The sequence below is a fragment of the Acinonyx jubatus genome, chromosome A2 (genome assembly GCF_027475565.1).
Source record: "Acinonyx jubatus isolate Ajub_Pintada_27869175 chromosome A2, VMU_Ajub_asm_v1.0, whole genome shotgun sequence".
In the NCBI taxonomy this organism is placed as follows: domain Eukaryota; kingdom Metazoa; phylum Chordata; class Mammalia; order Carnivora; family Felidae; genus Acinonyx; species Acinonyx jubatus.
Genome location: NC_069383.1, coordinates 24,785,363 through 24,803,660, shown reverse-complemented (window position 1 = coordinate 24,803,660; position 18,298 = coordinate 24,785,363). Strand labels below are relative to the sequence as shown.

Sequence of the window (18,298 nt, the reverse complement as noted above, 5' to 3'; positions counted from 1 at the left end):
CTTAAAGTCTGAGAAGCACCCACTAGGCTGAGAAGTCCCTGTGGGAGAGAACCAGCTGGCTGCACTCCGGCCCCTGGGAGAGCATATGAAGGGAAGAGACCCTCAGAAGAGGTTGAGGGAAGGGGTGGAGCCACACCCGGAGGCCAAATCTCAGAGCTTTTTGACTTTTACAAAACCCCCAAAGCATCTAAGGACTTGAATCCTTAACTCACCAAGTCTAAACCTTGAGCAGGTAAACTGACACAGCAGAGAACTACCTGTAGATACTGAACAGTGTACTTGTTTATGGATCGGAGTGAATTTAGGGCTGTGATCAGTTACTAAGTACCATCCTGAGATGGATCAAAGAATGTGGCCCTGTCCATGAATTACCCTGCTGAGAGAGAGGCAAGCTCTTTAAGGTTTGCTCAGGGAGGCAGGGTGGGTGGGCCTCCTCACTCCCTCCCCCACGTGGCCAGAGTTTTATAATTCCCACGTGACGTCCACTGTGCTGGGCAATCCCCCCCCCACACACACACTCACCAAGATCCCTTAGAAACCCTCTCTAATAATTCCCCAACTAGAAGTTGGTCAGCCTACGGGCATCCTACCAGCATTTTACAGTGGGAAGCCATTATTTTCATCATTTGCTTCATCCTGAAAGCAGCCCGCTGTGGGGTTTGCAGATGGAAAGAGGTGCCTGTCTTTTCTTTTGTATAGCAAGAGGACTCACACCTGTGAGGACATAATTTATTTTTTTGCAAATTCTAGATAACTTTATGCAATTTCCCCCAGATTCTAGTATCACCTCTGTGTCCTTCCCTGCGGAGACGATAGCTGAAGCTCACAGAGAACAGCCCCCAAATCAGGGTGAACATCAAGGGAAAAGCTAAAGCCTCAATTCCAGGCGAAGCACCTCTCTGCCTACAGTGTCACCTGACCGTAGCTTCACACACACAGAAGCACAGAATGGGTGCTCTCGGCCAGAGATTGTGTTGAAATAATTATGCTCTGCCCTCGATGAAATTGCTTAAACTGCTTTCTGCTTTACAACATCATACACAGAAAACAATTTTCATGCCCACACCGTGGCCTGAGGCAGATTTTGCATTCTGCATCAGGAGGAAATTGATTAATGTGAATGTTTTAGCTGTGGTTGTTGTTTGTGTATAAACTTTTGTTAAAACAAGTACGGCAGAATAAATGACCTTTATGTAGACACCTATTAAGGCGCTAAAAGGCTTGGCTACATTCATCTGAGACGCGTACACATAACGAGTGGAACAATGAGGGGATCAGCAGCTGCAAGGGGTTGAATTGAATTCTTCAACAATAGAAAAGTTTTTCAGACCCAAATACCAGCAATCAAAGAGAATTTTTGCAGATAATCCGAGAGAAAGAAAATAATAAAATAAAAAAAAAAAAATGCTAGCCAACTTTGCACCAGTTAGCATAAGGTTGCCATCTGAAACATGTCAGCTTAAGAGCAGACCGAACCACCATTCTTTTGCCCAACTGCAGTATTCAGAACTGTTTCCCCAAATAATCCCAGATGGCATGCCACAAAATTTCAATTCATTTTAAAAGCTTTCTTTGCTGTTATTATGTGATTGAAAGTGCAAAAGCAAGTTGCCATTCTCATGGCACTATTTGCATTGGCTATTATCCCCTAAAATCCCCTTTAAACAGCTACATTGTCAGCCCATAGGCCTCATTTAGAACTACAAAAAAGCCCAGATTAATTCGATCAAAGAAAGAGCCAAGTACAAAATGCACTTTTCAAACTGTATCAGAGTGGGTTCGCTTTACAGATCGCTTCGGGGCAAGAACCGCAGGGGAAAGAAAGCCCTGAAAATAAAGCTTGGTTACGAAGCGAAATAACTAGGTTTGGCTCCTTCTCTGATTTACTGGAGCACCTCAAGGCGAAATCGCCAATTAAAAATTCTTAGAGGGAAAGATATTTAAATATAAATGCTGAAACAGACCCCCACAAACCGCAGCATCACATTCGTACCCCTGGCTTTCGGCCACCATTCTTCGGAGGCAGTTCGAAGCCTTGCCTGGGTAACCCGGTCAGTAGGAGGCTTTTCTGAAGTCGCAGACACCACATTCAGCCAAAGGACTTTGCACTGGCAAACATTTATGTCCGACTCTTCTCACCCCATCCCCAGAGGAAATGTTTTAAGTTACCACAAGAAAAGAAAATGCTGGAAAACAAAGGGGGGGAAAAACCGGTGATGACAACATTTCTTTTCACAAAACAAAACCTGCTCAAGATTCCGGTCGAATTCCGGGATCGGAAGCTGGCTGCAAGCGCCCTTCCACAGGCAGGCTGACGGGGCTGTCTCACCTGGGGGTCTGGAGGTGGGGGAGAAAGCTGGGGTGAGCCAAGCTGGAGTTTGGGTCTCTTAGGGACGCTCCATTAGTTTCCTAGGCGGGGTGAGCGGCGTCCGTTTTCCACTGCAGATGGTGCAGCCGGCCAGCTCCCTCCCTCTCGGCCCGAAGCTGTTCCTTCCCTTCAGCGGCGGCTTTTGTGCGCTGAGAACATTTTACTGGGGAGGGAAGGGCTGCACAGAGGTAGGGCTACAGGACGCGGGCAGCGAGACGTGCCGGTGCCTCTTCTGGGACGGAGCAGAGCCGGGAGAGCGCTGCAAACACAGACAGCTGCAATAAATATCAAAGTCGTTTGCAGGAGGGAGGAACCAGGGAGGATTTCAGCCGGTTGTATCGGTTCAAGCTTTTGCTCCGGGAGGGACGAACTCAAAAGTCCTGAGTTGTCTGCTGTTTCCCCAAACCCACCCTGGAAACAAAAGAACATCGTGCTGCTGTAATCACATCTCATAAAATGTTTAGAAAGGGCACGCTCACCAAGAGGCTCCAACCATAAAACAGCAGTCCTGAACTTCCTGGTCGCATGCTCAGCTAGAAATGCACAGGGCTATTAAGTTACTCAGTTTGCTCGGAGGTGTTCACCACCCCCAACAACCAAATCCTCATCCTCCTGAAAATTATCTGGAGGAAACAAATATGGATAGAAAACTGCAAATTTGGATGTTATTCCTCCTCCCATCCCTGAAATCAGGCAAACAGAGAAAGAAGTAAATGGTGAATACATATACAGGAAAGAGAATATAGAATCGAGTTGTTTTCTGTGAAGGAAAACCTTCTATTTTCCTCCCAAATCTTCAAAACAAATTATTCAAACTCATTCCCTGGTGGTCCTAACTTTTAACTACAGCAATACAGTACCAAAAAAAAAAAAAAAAACAAACAAAAACAAACCAGTTCTGGATTTTTGAGATCTGGATAAACTTTCTGAAACTCTGCAACCTAAACTTAACAGAGGAAAGACCACTATATCTGATTCGTGATGAGACAAATTGAATGAATCACTGTGAAAAAACACACCCACAGTAATTTCTTTCTAGTAAATTTCAGTAGCCTGTTAACTAGTTGGAATAGGAATGTTTCTGTGACTTTTTGTAGGTCTCGCTGCCTGAGCCCTAAATGAATACACAATTACTTCCCTTGGTGGTAAAGATGTGTTTGATAATGAGTCAAGAATTGTCCAAGCAAAATAAGAAAGGAAGATCAGCACCTCTCAGATTACCACCACTGCCAGTGTTCAGAGACCCAAGGTGATCCCATCAGGACTCACAAGGACATTGTTTAAGGTAAATCCCTTGAGGCCATTTTTTTAGGAGGCAAGGAGAATAAAGGAACAGGTGTCAGGGAATATTGTAAAAGCTTCCACTCTCTGTTAGGAGATCTAATTCTGGTCCTGGCTCTGCCTCTGACTAACGAAATGACCTTAACTTAGTTGCTTTCCCTCTCTAGATCTTACTTTTCTCATCCATAAAATAAGGCTAAACTAGATGATTTCCAAGGGCCATCCCAGAAATAATATCAAAGAGTGTTGAGAGCATTCCTATGGAAAACGCAGACAACACTAATTACAATGGGTCTAAAATGAGTTTCTCATGTTATGTGCTATCTAGGTAACAGAATAGCTTCACTGGCATAGGTTGGGGCTTGAAAGATTTCGTCTTAGCCTCCTAAAGGCTCTGGTCATCCCTAGGCTGTGCATAAGAATTAACTTCAGGGAGGTCCATTTGAAATTAGTCACAGAGTTTCTGGCAGTTGCCTGCACAACTGATCCCCAGTCTGAATTGTCCATAGGGAAGCCTGTTTGACCTATCTGGCCATGGGGCCCAAGCTGTTAGTCCTCTAGAAACAGTTTCTAGGTTTTCTTCAGTCAAATGAAAAACAGGATGCCACTTAAAAAAAATTACTGAGGCGCCTGGGCAGATCAGTCGGTTAAGCCTCTGAGTCTCAATCTCAGCTCAGGTCTTGATCTCAGGGTTGTGAGTTCAAGCCTGGCACTGGGCTCCGTGCTGGGCATGAAGCCTACTTTAAAAAAAGGGGGGTGGATGCCTGGGTAGCTCTTGATTTCAGCCTAAGTTGTGGTCTCGCAGTTGTGGGATTGAGTCCGCATTGGCCTTCACTCTGAGCATGGTGCCTGCTTGGGATTCTCTCTCTCTCTCTCTCTCTCTCTCTCTCTCTCTCTCTCTCTGCCCCTCCCCCACTCATGTTGTCTCTGTCTCTCTCAAATTAAATAAATAAACTTAAAACATTAAAAAAATTTTTTAATGTTTACTTATTATTGAGAGACAGAGAAAGAGCATGAGCAGGGGAGGGGCAGAGAGAGGGGGAGACACAGAATCTGCAGCAGGCTCCGGGCTCTGAGCTGTCAGCACAGAGCCTGATGCGGGGCTCGAACTACAAACCACGAGATCATGACCTAAGCCAAAGTCGGACACTTAACCAACTGAGCCACCCAGGGGCCCCAAAACATAAAAAAAAAAAAAAAAGAGTGAGGGGCGCCTGGGTGGCTCAGTCGGTTGAGCAGCCGACTTCAGCTCAGGCCATGATCTCACGGCTTGTGGGTTCGAGCCCCGTGTCGGGCTCTGTGCTGACAGCTCGGAGCCTGGAGCCCGCTTCAGATTCTGTGTCTCCCTCTCTCTCTGCACCTCTCCCACTCACACTCTATCTCTCTCTCAAAAAAAAAAAAAAAACACTAAAAAAAGAATTTTTTAAATAAAATAAAACAAAAAAAAAGAGTGAAAAAGAATAAGCTCTCCACTCCTCACACTCTAATGGAGGTCAGCAAGAGAGAGCAAATAAACAAAAATTATATCAGCATAGGGTGTGGGACAGGAACCGGGTAGGCCACACTGCGTTGATGGAGTCTTCAGAAGAACTAGCCATGCACGGCTCAGGGAGGAAAGCCCTCTGGGCAGAGGGAAGAGCTACGGGCAGAATGAAAGCCAGTGTGGCTGGAATGCAGTGGTGGAGGAAGTGAGTGGTATGAGATAGTCAGGGAGAGAGGCAGGAGCCAGACCACGTACAAGATTGGATTTTATGCTAATTATAGGAGGGAGCATAATCAGAGAGTTTTAAGCAGGGTACTGACATGATCTGTGTTCCATTTTTAGAAAGTATTCCTGCTCTGTGAAGAACGGATGGAGCAAGTGTAGAAGGGAGGTTGTTTCAATAATACAAGTAAAGGTAAAAACGGCTTCAACTGGGAGGTAGTGGTGAAGTGAGCATATTCAAGATATGCCTTGGAAGACTTGTTACCGGAGCAAATGGAGATGAGTCACGGGAGGGGTCGCTGAGGGAAAGAGAGGAACAAGTGTATTGAGCAACTGCTTGGAGGAGAAGCAAGTCTAGTGGGGTGGCAGGAATTACGAGTTCTGGTATGGCAACTTTAAGTTTGAAATGCCGTATTAAATGTGTGTGTGGCCAAGATCAACTAGGCAGTTGGACACATGAGTTAGGAGGTGCAGGGAAAGGTCAGGGCTGCCATGAGATCTGCAAGTCCCTGGGATAGGGTAAATGACCATCAATAGTCAATTATTCTGATTAAGACCCTTCATCTCACAGATAAATGTAGCAGAAGCTCTCCAACCCAATTCATCTAGGATTTGTAGTTGGTTAATAAATCAAACACTCCTTTTGTGTTTTGCTTCGGCACTCTTGGTCTACCCGAATCCAGGGATTTTGGTCACTTGTTCCGGGCCCAGCTGCCGCAACCTGACAGTACCTACCTTGGTGCCCACGCCCCACTTCTCTCACTTCCCCCTTCCAGTTTTCCTGGAGGAAAGACCTGCCCACATGTATATACATTGTCCGCATATGTGCAATTGGGAAGTGCGAGGAAATTAATGCCCAACGGGGCAAGTTTTTGACTGAGGCAAAATGGCAGCTGACAGATCAATTCTTCCTTCCATCAGACTCTATATGAACTGACCTGAAAACAAAACACAGCAAAGCAAGGCCTGTCAGAAAATGACCTCACAAGGTTGAGAAATCATTAATTTTTTTTGAAAAAAAATGTTAAGTAATCTTGGGGCACCTGGGTGGCTCAGTCGGTTAAGCATCTGACTTCGGCTCAGGTCGTGATCTCATGGTTCATGAGTTCAAGCCCCGCGTCAGGCTCTGTGCTGATAGCTCAGAGCCTGGAGCCTCCTCCACACTCTGTGTCTCCCTCTCTCTCCAACCCTCCCCTGCTTGCACTCTGTCTCTCTCTCTCTCGAAAATAAATAAACATTAAAAAAATATTTTAAGTAATCTCTACACCCAACGTGGGGTTCATACAACCCCGAGATCAGAGTCACACGCAATTACTTCTCACCAAGGCTGATGTAGCTTGTATCACTGCTGAATGCTCAATCTGCCAACAGCAGAGACTGGCACTGAAATATTTCTTAACGTACCACTATTCCTCATGGAATTACATTTACATCACCTTCTATGTTAGATGGGGAACAGTAGTCTTCTTTCCAGATTTTGACATCTGCTTGAGTTAAGATTTGCCTTTTCTCTCCACAATGCCTCCAACAGCACCACCATCCAGGGTTTACAAATGCCTATTCTATTGACATTATATCACATATAACATTGCCTTGGTCCAAGGGACCCACGTGATAAAAAGAGAAAGTATAACAAGGGACACATGACTATGGACTCCACTATCTCACCATATGCCTCATCACTCTGACACATTCAGGCTAATAGATAGTGTAAAGCCATGGGGCAGAGGGCAGCGGCAGGGGTGGGAAGAAGGTTGCTGAGAACCCATCCCAGGGAATCAGGGAAAGAGGAGAGACAGGACATCTTGTGAGCAGGAATCCCAAGTCCCCAAGCACAGGCTTCATTGTCTCTCAAATTCTCTTACAAAACACACATTCAGAGATAAAATTATTCAGAATTTCAATGAGGCACCTGGGTGGCTCAGTCAGTTGAGCTTCAGACTTCAGCTCAGGTTATGATCTCATGGTATGAGAGTTCGGGCCCCACTTAGGGCTCTGTGCTGACAGCTCAGAGCCTGGAGCCTGCTTCGGATTCTGTGTCTCCTTCTCTCTCTGCCCCTTCCCCACTCACACTCGCTCTCACTCTCTCTCAAAAAATAATAAACATTAAAAAAAAAAAAAAAGAATTTCAAGACAGTAATACAGAACATTAAACCCCAGGAGTCAGCCCCCTCCTGAGCTTGGGGCCCTGTATATTGGTCACATGCCCAAGAAGCCAGCCCTAGTGCCCATACATGTCTAAATGGGAGTGTAAGAAAGTTAATACTCCATGGAGCAAACTTTTAACCAATGGGAGGCGGGAAGTAGCAAGTAAATTCTTCTCCCTCTTTTCACTAGACATACTGTCCTAAAAAGCAGCCATTTATATAGTGTCTCAGAAAATAGTCCCATAAGATCAAGAAATCGGTCACACTTGATTGTAAGCGTGGGCCAGTTCAGCTTGGCGTTTTCATATTGGCTCTCCCTCTTTCCTTGCCTCACTCCCCTTTTCTTCATCCTGCTTGGATTGCATTCCTGATTAAAGTAATAGCACATAAGCCATTTCCACAAGCTCTGCATTCCGGGTAACTCAGGCTAAGACAATCAGTTCACTCAAAAAGCAAGCAGGGAACATACTTTAAATATTTATTTTAATTTAAACATTCAGTTTTAATTTAAAACATTATTTCTATTTAAAATGTTTGAGCACGCATTCGTTTGCAATTTCTCCAAAGGTTTTTGTCTCTTTAAAGACTGGAACCAGAGACTGAAGTTCTATTTTGTTTTTATTGACTAAATCACAACCAACGCACATCATTTACAACTCATAACCTTCACCATCCCTAGCTTATTTAAAGTAAAACAATAATTTAAAGACCCTGTTAAAGCAACTTAAATGCATAATTCCTCTAAATTTTTACAGACTTTTTTTTTCTGGTCTCAACAGTTGCCCCACCAAACCAAACATTATTTCAGTGAGCACCTATATTAAGTCCCTCCAAAAACATTCAGCTTGGCTTCGTAGTAACAATCGTTTTTTTCAACTACTTTTTCATAGGTTGATGTGATATTTAATTAAATTGTAATCACAAGTACATTCCGTATCAACAAATTGACATCGTTACAATTGAAAAGACGATCAAAAATACAATACATACACAGGATTCAGGATGTACGTAAGTGATTCCTGGCAACATTCAGCTCTCCCTACAAGGACAGAAGACTGTAGTGTCCTCAGATCAGCATCAGAGTGTGTCCCCAGACCAATAGCATCAGTGTCGCCTGGGAACCAGTTAGAAATGCAAAATTCTCCCAGGTGCCTGGGTGGCTCATTTGGTTAAGCATCCCACTTCGGCTCAGGTCACAATCTCGAGGTTTGTGGTTTAAGCCCCGCTTTGGGCTCAGTGCTAACAGCTCAGAGCCTGGAGCCTACTTTGGATTGTGCGCCTCCCTCTTTCTGCTCCTCCCCTGCTCTCCCTCTGTCTCTCAAAAATAAATAAATGTTAAAAAAAAAAAAAAAAAAAACTTAAGAAATGCAAAAGTCTCAGGCCATCCCAAACCAACTGAATTAGAAACTCTGGGAGTAGAGCTCGGTAATCAGTTCTGAGTACAGGCAAGTTTGAGAAGCACTGTCCTCGGGGCGCCTGGGTGGCTCAGTCGGTCGACTTCGGTTCAGGTCATGATCTCACAGTTCATGAGTTTGAGCTCTGTGCTGACAGCTCAAAGCTTGGAGCCTGCTTCGGATCCTGTGTCCACCTCTCTCTCTGTTCCTCCCCCACTCACGCTCGCTCTCTCTCTTTCAAAAATAAAAAAACATTGAGATGCACTGTCCTAGAGCATATAGTAGCCAGGAGCCTTCACATGATGGACAAGTAGAGAGAGCCCTTCATTTAACAAGGTAGTTAATTGGAGGTCAGTTAAAGAACTTCTATTTTGTTTTAGTTAGGGTTAGGTTTGGCTTCATATAAACAAAAGCCAAAGCAACAGTGGTTTGTGTGCAGATAGTGAACACTACTGAAATATTCATTTAAAAATGGTTAAGATGAGAAATGTATTTCACTTTTTGACCACAATTTAAAAAAAATTTTTTTTAACATTTTATTTATTTTTGAGACAGAGAGAGACAGAGCATGAACGGGGGAGGGGCAGAGAGAGAGGGAGACACAGAATCGGAAGCAGGCTCCAGGCTCTGAGCCGTCAGCCCAGAGCCCGACTCGGGGCTCGAACTCACGGACCGCGAGATCGTGACCTGAGCTGAAGTCGGCCGCTTAACCGACTGAGCCACCCAGGTGCCCCTTGACCACAATTTTAAAATGACCAAATGCATCAATTAAAATTTTAAAAACAGTAGCTTACGCAAATTAGGAATTTATTTTTCTTCCATCTAGAAGAAATCTAGAGGTAGACACTACAGGGGTACCTGGGTAGCTCAGTCAGTTGAGCATCCAACTCTTGATTTCAGCTCAGATCATGATCCCAGGACAGTGGGATAGAGTCCCGTGCTGGGCTCCACAATGAGCATGGAGCCTGCTTAAGATTACCTCTCTCCCCCTCTATCCCTCTCTCATGCTCTCTCTCTAAAAAAAAAAAAAAAAGTAGACAATCCATTACATACATGACACTCCAGTAAGTAACAAAAGACCCAGGGTGCTTTCCAGCTCACTCTCTACCATCCCTAGTGTGGGGCCCTCCTCCTCATGGTCTAAGAGGGCTGCTAGAGCTTTAGCCACTGAATATCTTTTCCAGGCAGCAGAATAGAGCAAAGGAAAAGACAGAGGGTACTTCTTCCCTTTAAAAAGAGCCTTTGGGGTGGCTGGGTGGCTCAGTGGCTCAGTCAGTTAAGTGTCCGGCTTTGGCTCTGGTCATGATCTCATGGTACATGGGTTCAAGCCCTGCATTGGGCTCTGTGCTGACAGCTCAGAGCCTGAAGCCCGCTTCAGATTCTGTGTCTCCATCTCTCTGCCCCTCTTCCACTCGACTCTATCTCTTTCTCAAAAACAAAAACAAAGGGGCGCCTAGGTGGCGCAGTCGGTTAAGCGTCCGACTTCAGCCAGGTCACGATCTCGCAGTCCGTGAGTTCGAGCCCCGCGTCAGGCGCTGGGCTGATGGCTCAGAGCCTGGAGCCTGTTTCCGATTCTGTGTCTCCCTCTCTCTCTGCCCCCTCCCCCATTCATGCTCTGTCTCTCTCTGTCCCAAAAATAAATAAACGTTGAAAAAAAAAATTTTTTTAAAACAAAAACAAAAACAAAATTAAAAAAAAGAGTTTTCACAGCAATCCCAAACAGTACTTTATTTCAACATTTCCTTACGTAGTAGTCACAGGGTCTTGCATAGCTGCAACGGACCTTAGCAAATGTCTTTGAGCTTGAGGCACAACATGCCCACTTTGATACTGAGGTGCTATTGCTAAGGGAGAAGAAGAGAATAAATATTGGAAGCCAATCAGCAGACTCTACCACACATTGTAACTGTAAAATCATGCCAGCCATTACCCAGACCTCAAATGAAGAAATCTCTCATATAAACATTTCTAGACATTGCTGTAGTAAAAATACACATGAATTCAGCTCTCTTTTGAGAAGTAAGAATTCCCATTTTTCATGAGATTTTAAAAGGGAAGGGGGGAAGAAAAACACCTTCACCAAGGTGTATTACAATCCAACCGCTGTGCCTTTGTATCTGTGCTCTCATTGATTGTCCACCAGCCGGTGTGGCAGGAAGTCTTACTTTCTGTAACAAGATGGGCTAAATTTGATGCAGTTAAAAAGAAAACTCGCTGGCCACTTGTTGGCCGGGAGATAGGGAAGTGAAGGAATCATACAAGAGTTTCTATAGGTTTTGACCTATTGAAGGGACATGACCACACCCAGCTTCTAGCAGGTGACCAGTTTCCCCGGAGATCTGGAAACATCAGTTACTAATGGCCCAAGTAAGAAAGAAGCTCCTTGACACCAGGTGTCTCCCTGCGTGGTAATTAGCAGCTGGCCCACATCCTCACACAGCCAAGGAGCCTGATAAATATTTAAATTGAATTGTTTGTGATTGTAAGTTTAAAAATCCACCCCCAAATCTCTCATGTGAGCTTCAATCATCTTTCTAGAACTACTGTTGTCTCAAAAGAATTAGCTGCTGCAGGCATTTATTCTTAGAAATCATCCAGGTAGTAAAAAGTAAGAAATTGCTGAAAATTAGGTTCTGCCCCACTCTGTCCACACTGCCTGCCGCCCCTGGGGCAGGGGGTCGGGGTGGGGGGTGTGGGGCTCCCCAGGACAGCATGGGTACCAGCCCTCTAGTGGAGGAAGCATTTACTTTGATTTTCAGGCTGCAGTACAATTGGATGTGTCAAAATTCTGCCTGCCCTTTTACGAGGCAGTAATAACAGATGTTGCTATGGGAATTACATTTTTCCAATGATTAGATTATATAGCGAGCTAATCACTTTTGCTTTTATGAAGACTAAAATGCACCACCACACAGCTGGAGTTGTTATTAGCAATTGTCAACTAAATAATTTAAGCGGTGCTGTTTATGTAAGTCCCTAATTACTGCTGGGATTTGTACAGTGAGATAGAATTAATGATCTTTTCTGTCATATCTCTTCTGTAATGTGATGACTTTTGTGAGCTTCCTCCTTCTAATTGCATAAAACAAGGAAAGCACCCTGTTAAGGAAAAATAGGTACCTAAATAATGATGAGTCAAAACCCACCTAATTAAGACATGTGTGCCATAGCTGAGCCCAGAGCAGCTCAGGGGCACATTTCTAATCATTGCGGATGTCTCAAAAACAAACTATGCATTCATATACCAAGGGAACGGCCAGCATTATCCATTCAAACATCTTTACCTACATATTTCTCGGCCTCTAGAGTCAGGATTTTATCATCTTTATCAATGGGATGCTGGACTTGGATAACTTTATACCACCTTTGGAAATAAACCTTATTATGTGGGTTCTCATCCCATCTCACAACTCCCCAGGCCATTTCTGGGTTCACAAACCCTTTAAAGGTTTTTTTTAATGGCCCTTGGACCATTACAGAATTTTGATATTTCTTATGATTTCATAGAGGTATTAGCTGGCCTGGACTCTGATCCAAGGCAGTTAATGCAAGCGGTGACAGGGTACAGAGAGAAGTGTGACGGTCTAAAGGCTCAGGACCATGGCTCACACAGGAGGTCTAGGTTCATCAGCCTTCTGGGTGTACCAGAACAAGGCCAGAAAGACATCATTTCAGAGAAGAAGGGCAGAACTCACCTGCACAAAGGAGGATGGAGACAGGGAAAAAGTACTTTTCCATCCACTTAAGAGACTTCAAAGGGCTCAGCCTGGCTTGAAGACAATACCAGGTTACCAAGAAGAGTGGCCTCTTAGTCGGGGCTAAGATCTGGAAAGGGGAGAGACCAACGTGGCTGGAAGGAGCTATTAAATGTATTATACTTTAGCCTATGGTTTCCTTAAATGTGTATTTTGTGTCCTAAAATCCTCTTGCATCATAATAAAAGTGAGTATAGACAAGTTTTGACAGTCTATTGATTGGGTAATTCCTACACTGGTACCAACTGTGATGTGTGTGTGTGTGTGTGTGTGTGTGTGTGTGTGTGTGTTCACTTCCTTCAAAACTGTTCAACATCTATCTTTTAAATCTTCACTGAAAACTATGAATTCTTCATCTCACCAGAGGGGAGTCTGTGGTTCTAGGTGAGGGAAGAGACACATCAATACAGTTTGTAGAACACTCTGAGTCACAAGTGACTGGTACCACCAGATAGAAACCCCGCATTGGGTATATGAAGTTGAAGCTCAAGGAAAGGTCCAGAACTAGAACACGGGGTTAGGGGTCACATGGTGGTGGCAATTAAAGCTAGGAAACTGGATGGTTCCCCAAGAGAGTTGTGAAGTAATGAAAGAAGTTCAAATACAGAACTCAGGTCAACAGCAACATTTTCTAGTGAGTGGGGAAGACAACTAAGTCACAGAGGTAAGAAGAGAGGAAGTCACAGGAGAAAGAATACAGAGGTGTTGCTACCTAGGAGAGAAGTTTTGGGAAGGGATGGTTCATAGTGTCAGAGACTGTGGCCACACTATGACCACAGTGCGGTCAAAGGCCACAATGGTCAAGCAGACCAAGGAGCCGAAAAGAAAGGCATCTCTGCTTGAAGGTGCAGGACAGGTAACTCCTAGAGAAGAAATTGTGGTCACATCCCATAGAACCACCGGGAAAACTTTGCAGGAGGAGTTTACATAAAGATTTCACAAGGAAACCCCACATGGGCAAGCCTTCACTGTGGGGGAGGGGGTGGGTAGAAGGCAAGGGTAACCCACATTATCACCCATACTAATTTCTCATTAATTTGGGGACCATGTTGGGGCTCACAATTATGAGGCTCCAGCTCCAGACTTTGGATCTGCCAGGGACCAGGCATCACCACAGCCTCAGGCCCTCCAAGTATAGCTGGTGCTGCACACCTTCCCATCATCATCCCCATCAGGTGTGCCGATTTCCTCAGGCCGCCATAACAGAGAACCACAAACTAGGTAGCCTAGAACAACAGAAATGTAGTCTCTCTCAATTCTGGAGCCTACAAGTCCCAAATCGAGGTGTCAACAGTGCCATACTCCCTCTTCCTGCCTTCTGGTGGCTCCTGGCAATCCATGCTGTTCCCTGGCTTCCGGCCGTATCACTCCATACTCTGCCTCTGATTTCACATGGCCTTCTTCCCTGTGTCTGTGTGTCTCCTCTTATAAGGACAAAAGTCATTGGGTTAGGGTCCACTTGAACCCAGAATGACCTCATCTTAAATAATTATATCTGCAAAGACCCTATTTCCAACTAAGGTCACATTCTGAGGTTCCAAGTAGATGTGAATTTGAGAGACACTATTCAGCCCATCACACTGAATATATAAGCACCTCCCTAGGAAAACCAGGCATTGCTTAAAGAGTAGGACAGGCTGCCAAGTTATTTCTCTCCCCTCCCTCCACCTCTTCAACCTCTCTTTTCTCTCAGCAGTGTCCCCCAGAGGAGTGGACAGAGGCATTTTGTCAGCCAGGCTATCTATCTTTAACGGTTTGTCATGAGAAGTGTGCTGGCCCATTGTGCACCCAAATCGGAAGCCTGGGAACCAGAGCTCCTGAACCCACTTCTGAATGACCCAGTTACGTGGCTTACACCTACCCCTCAGCCCCTGCTCATTCTCAGACTGTGCTCACGAGTTTGGCACAGAGCCCGGCTGTACTTCAGCTCCTGACCTTTGGCTCTGCCATGGATGCAAAATTTACCTCAGTGCCCTGAGATGTGTCTTCATGGGTCAGTTCTTTCCTAACAGCCATTTGGACATGGCCCAGGGTTACCACAGTCACTCATTGTCCTTTAAGGCCTCATTCACCCTGGGACCAGGATGTGCACCTCTGCTCATCTTCCTATCCACTCACCCAGGACTTTAAAACCCTGTCCTTTATACGTGGATAAATGGACCTTTTCCAGGCTGCACTGATGATACAAGTAGTATAGAGAACTACCCTTTAAAGAAGGCATACGGAGGGCGTCTGGCTGGCTCAGTTGAAGGAGCTTGTGACTCTTGATCTCGGGGTTGTGAGTTCAAGCCCCATGTTGGGTGCAGCAATCACTTAAAAATAATTTTAAAGATCCTTAAAAAATAGATTAAAAAAAAGAAGGCACATGGTATGGCACGCTTCCTTTAAAATGGTCTGGCTAGGGGCACCTGGGTGGCTCAGTCAGTCGAGCGTCTGACTTCGGCTCAGGTCATGATCTCCCAATTCATGGGTTCGAGCCCCATGTTGGGTTCTGTGCTGACAGCTCAGGGCCTGGAACCTGCTTCGGATTCTGTGTCTCCCTCTCTGTGTCTGTCTCTCTGCCCCTCCCTCGCTTGTGCTCTGTCTCTCTTCTCTCTCTCTCAAAAATAAATAAAAACATTTTAAAAATAAATAAAAAATAAAATAAAACAAAACAAAACAAAATAAAATAAAATGGTCTGTCTAGTCCAGAGCTAAATGCTCTGATGGAGATCAGGACACTGTATTGGGGGGGGGGGGGGGGCGGTTAATGAAGTTTTAATTTTAGAATAATTTTAGATTTATAGAAAATTTTCAAAGACGATACAGAGAGTCTCCATATACCTCAAAATTCTTTTCCCTGTGATGAACATCTTACATTAGTATGGCACATTTGTCTCGATTAATACCAATATCAATATATTATTATCAACCAAAGTCCACACTTTATTCATATTTTCTTAATTTTTAACTAATGTCATTTTTCCATTGCAGGATCCCATCCTAGATACCATGTCACATTTAGTCATCATGTCTCTTTACACTTCTCCTGGCTGTGACAGCTGGGACTCTATCTTTTACGGTGGTTTGTCCACCTCAGACTCAAAGTTCATGCATCTCCACCCTACTTAGACCCCCAGAAGCCATGAATATGGGGACAAAGTTCACAGAGGCAGACATGAGTCACTCGAGGTTAACACAGGAGCTTAATCCAATCTATACTTAATCCAATCTATGTCTATTAGAGTGAAATAACTCTTAGAGTGGTGTCAGAAACAGTACTCGAGGAGTCATGGCTTTGGAAGTTATTCTCTGTGATCTCCTTATTTGCCACAAATAAAGTTGCATTTGCGTGACAACTCCAAAAAAAGAAAAAGAGAAAGAATGAAAGAACAATAGAATGAAAGAAGGAAGGAAGGAAGGAAGGAAGGAAGGAAGGAAGGAAAGAAAGAAAGAAAGAAAGAAAGAAAGAAAGAAAGAAAGAAAGAAAGAAAGAGAAAGAAAGAAAAGAAAGAGAAAGGGAGATAGGAAGGAAGGAAGGAAGGGAGAGAGTAAGGGAGGGTACTTGGTTTGTACAGCACAAGACTAACGGGAGACAGATCAATAATAAAGCCACATGTCTGTGAAGGAGGTGTCAGAACGTATGTTCTACTCTGTAAGTGGGGACTGGAGGGAGGACGAATAGCCTGAGGGCCCAGAGCAAGGCCAGCCAGGGGAGCCGGGGACGGGAACTGCTAGTTCCCGTCCCCCGTGGAGATTAGGGACACAGGCAGCCCTAAGATTCTTCATCCTCCAAACAGATGAGCAAACTGCACAGTGGGCCACAGGGATGTATCAAGCTCACAGAGCCCCTCCCCTGTCCCATCAAGGCCAGAGACTCCCAAGGACACTTGTTCTCTTGAACCAGAAGTGCCTCCCATGTGGGGACACCATCAGTAGCAGGGGGCATGAACCCTATGCCATTCTGTTTCCATCAGCACCTTCTCCATTTATCTCCATAGGGATCAGAAATGCCATCTCTCTCCCTGTCTGGGGCCAGGTCAGCCTCACCCAGTGAACATTCTGCTGTTTGTAGTTGGGTAGGAGGAGAGGAAGGAGGCCCAATACATGGGAAAGAAAGGGCAACCACTCTAAGGCCTGGAGAAGGAGCTGGGGGGAGGGGAGCAAACAGCCAACAGGAGGTACTTTTCCAATCTCTTCTCCGTGTCCTCTAATTATTCCTCACCCATTTTTGCCTCCTTGATCCTCCTAGCATGCTTTTAGTAACTTTATTGAGATATAATTCACATACCAAACAATTCACCCACTTAAAGTGTACAACTCAATGGTGGTTAGGGCTTTTAGCACATGCAGAAAGCTATTCGACCATCACCACTAATTCCAGAACATTTTCATCACCCCCAAATCAACCCTTTGCTCACTAGTTGACCGCTGGCAACCACTAATCTGTTTTCTGTCTCTATGGATTTACCTGTTCTGGAAATTTCATATAAATAGAATCATACACTATGTGGCCTTCTGTGTTTGGATTCTTCCAGTGAGCATAATGTTTTCCAGGTTCTTCCACATTGTGGCATGTATCAGTACTTCATTCCTTTTTATGGTTGAATAATATTCCATTGTATAGAGAGATCACATTTTGTTTACCCATTTGTCAGTTGCTGGACCTTTGTGTCATTTCCACTTTCTGGCTATTATATGTGTTAATAGGCATTAGTGTAAAAGTTTTTGTATGGAAGTGTGTTTTCAATTCTCTTGGATGTGTATTTAGCTGTGCAACTGCTGGGTCCTGTGGTGACTCTATGTTTAACTTTTCAGGGTGATGCCAGTGACTATACCAATTATTTCACAAGAACAGAAAGTGAATTTCTCCGGGATTTAAGCTAGTGTTCTTTCGGGTTTTGATATATGTACACCTAAACCTAATTGTGACTGGTACCCTTGGCCATTAAGTCTCTAGTGGGTACATATCTATGAGTAAATGAGTACATATATATGCTTTTATTGCCAGCGTGTGGCTTGTCTGCCCAATAAGACTGGAAACAATTTGAGGATGGGGATCGTGTTCTTATCTTTCTCCATCAATCACAGAACCCAATATTGTGTCATGCCCCAAACAGAATTAATTTAAATACTTCTGGATGTCTGCATGGATGTGGGGGCTCACAACTAGGTCTAAAGAACAGATAGAAGAGAGAATCACCAGCCTTTTCCCTCTATGAAGTCATGAGAATTTCCTTTCTCCACCACCAGTCACTGAGCTGTACCTTCTAGTCTATTTTTAATTACAGGAAGCTTTATGTTTTCTGTTGAAATTTATTCGGAGAGACACTAGGTGTTGCTGGTTTCCCATGAAAAAGAATATCACTAGGAATTATCCAGTAGTACTGGAAGGCTTTATTACCAAGAAGTTAGAGAGAGTTTTGATTTTCCATTTTTGCTTTTGCTAAAATTATTTTCAGATAAAATACTTACCAAATATATACTGTGGTCGGCAGAATAATGTCCCCCCACAGATGTTCATGCTCTAATTTCCAGAGCCTGTTAGGTTACATGGCAAAGGGGAATTAAAATAGGGAGACCATCCTGGTTATTCCAATGGGCCTAATGCAATCACAAGGCCAATCAAGAGTAGAAGAGGCAGAAGAGACTATGGGAGAAAGGCACAG

The 18,298-nt window shown here is 44.4% G+C and overlaps 1 protein-coding gene across 2 annotated transcripts in view; it reads right to left on the bottom strand.

Moving 5' to 3' along the window:
* ZNF800 (zinc finger protein 800) overlaps positions 1-18,298 on the bottom strand; it is a 181,236-nt gene that overhangs the window by 151,340 nt on the left and 11,598 nt on the right. Inside the window, exons 2-5 of one of the 2 annotated variants that reach the window (XM_053218127.1) lie at positions 12,591-12,720; positions 10,643-10,739; positions 6,090-6,292; positions 2,330-2,643 (exon numbers count right to left, since the gene is read on the bottom strand). The gene's annotated coding sequence lies outside the window, so the exon portion shown is untranslated. Of the gene's footprint in view, positions 1-2,329; positions 2,780-6,089; positions 6,293-10,642; positions 10,740-12,590; positions 12,721-18,298 lie in introns of both variants that reach the window. The other variant, XM_053218128.1, reaches the window with a different exon arrangement.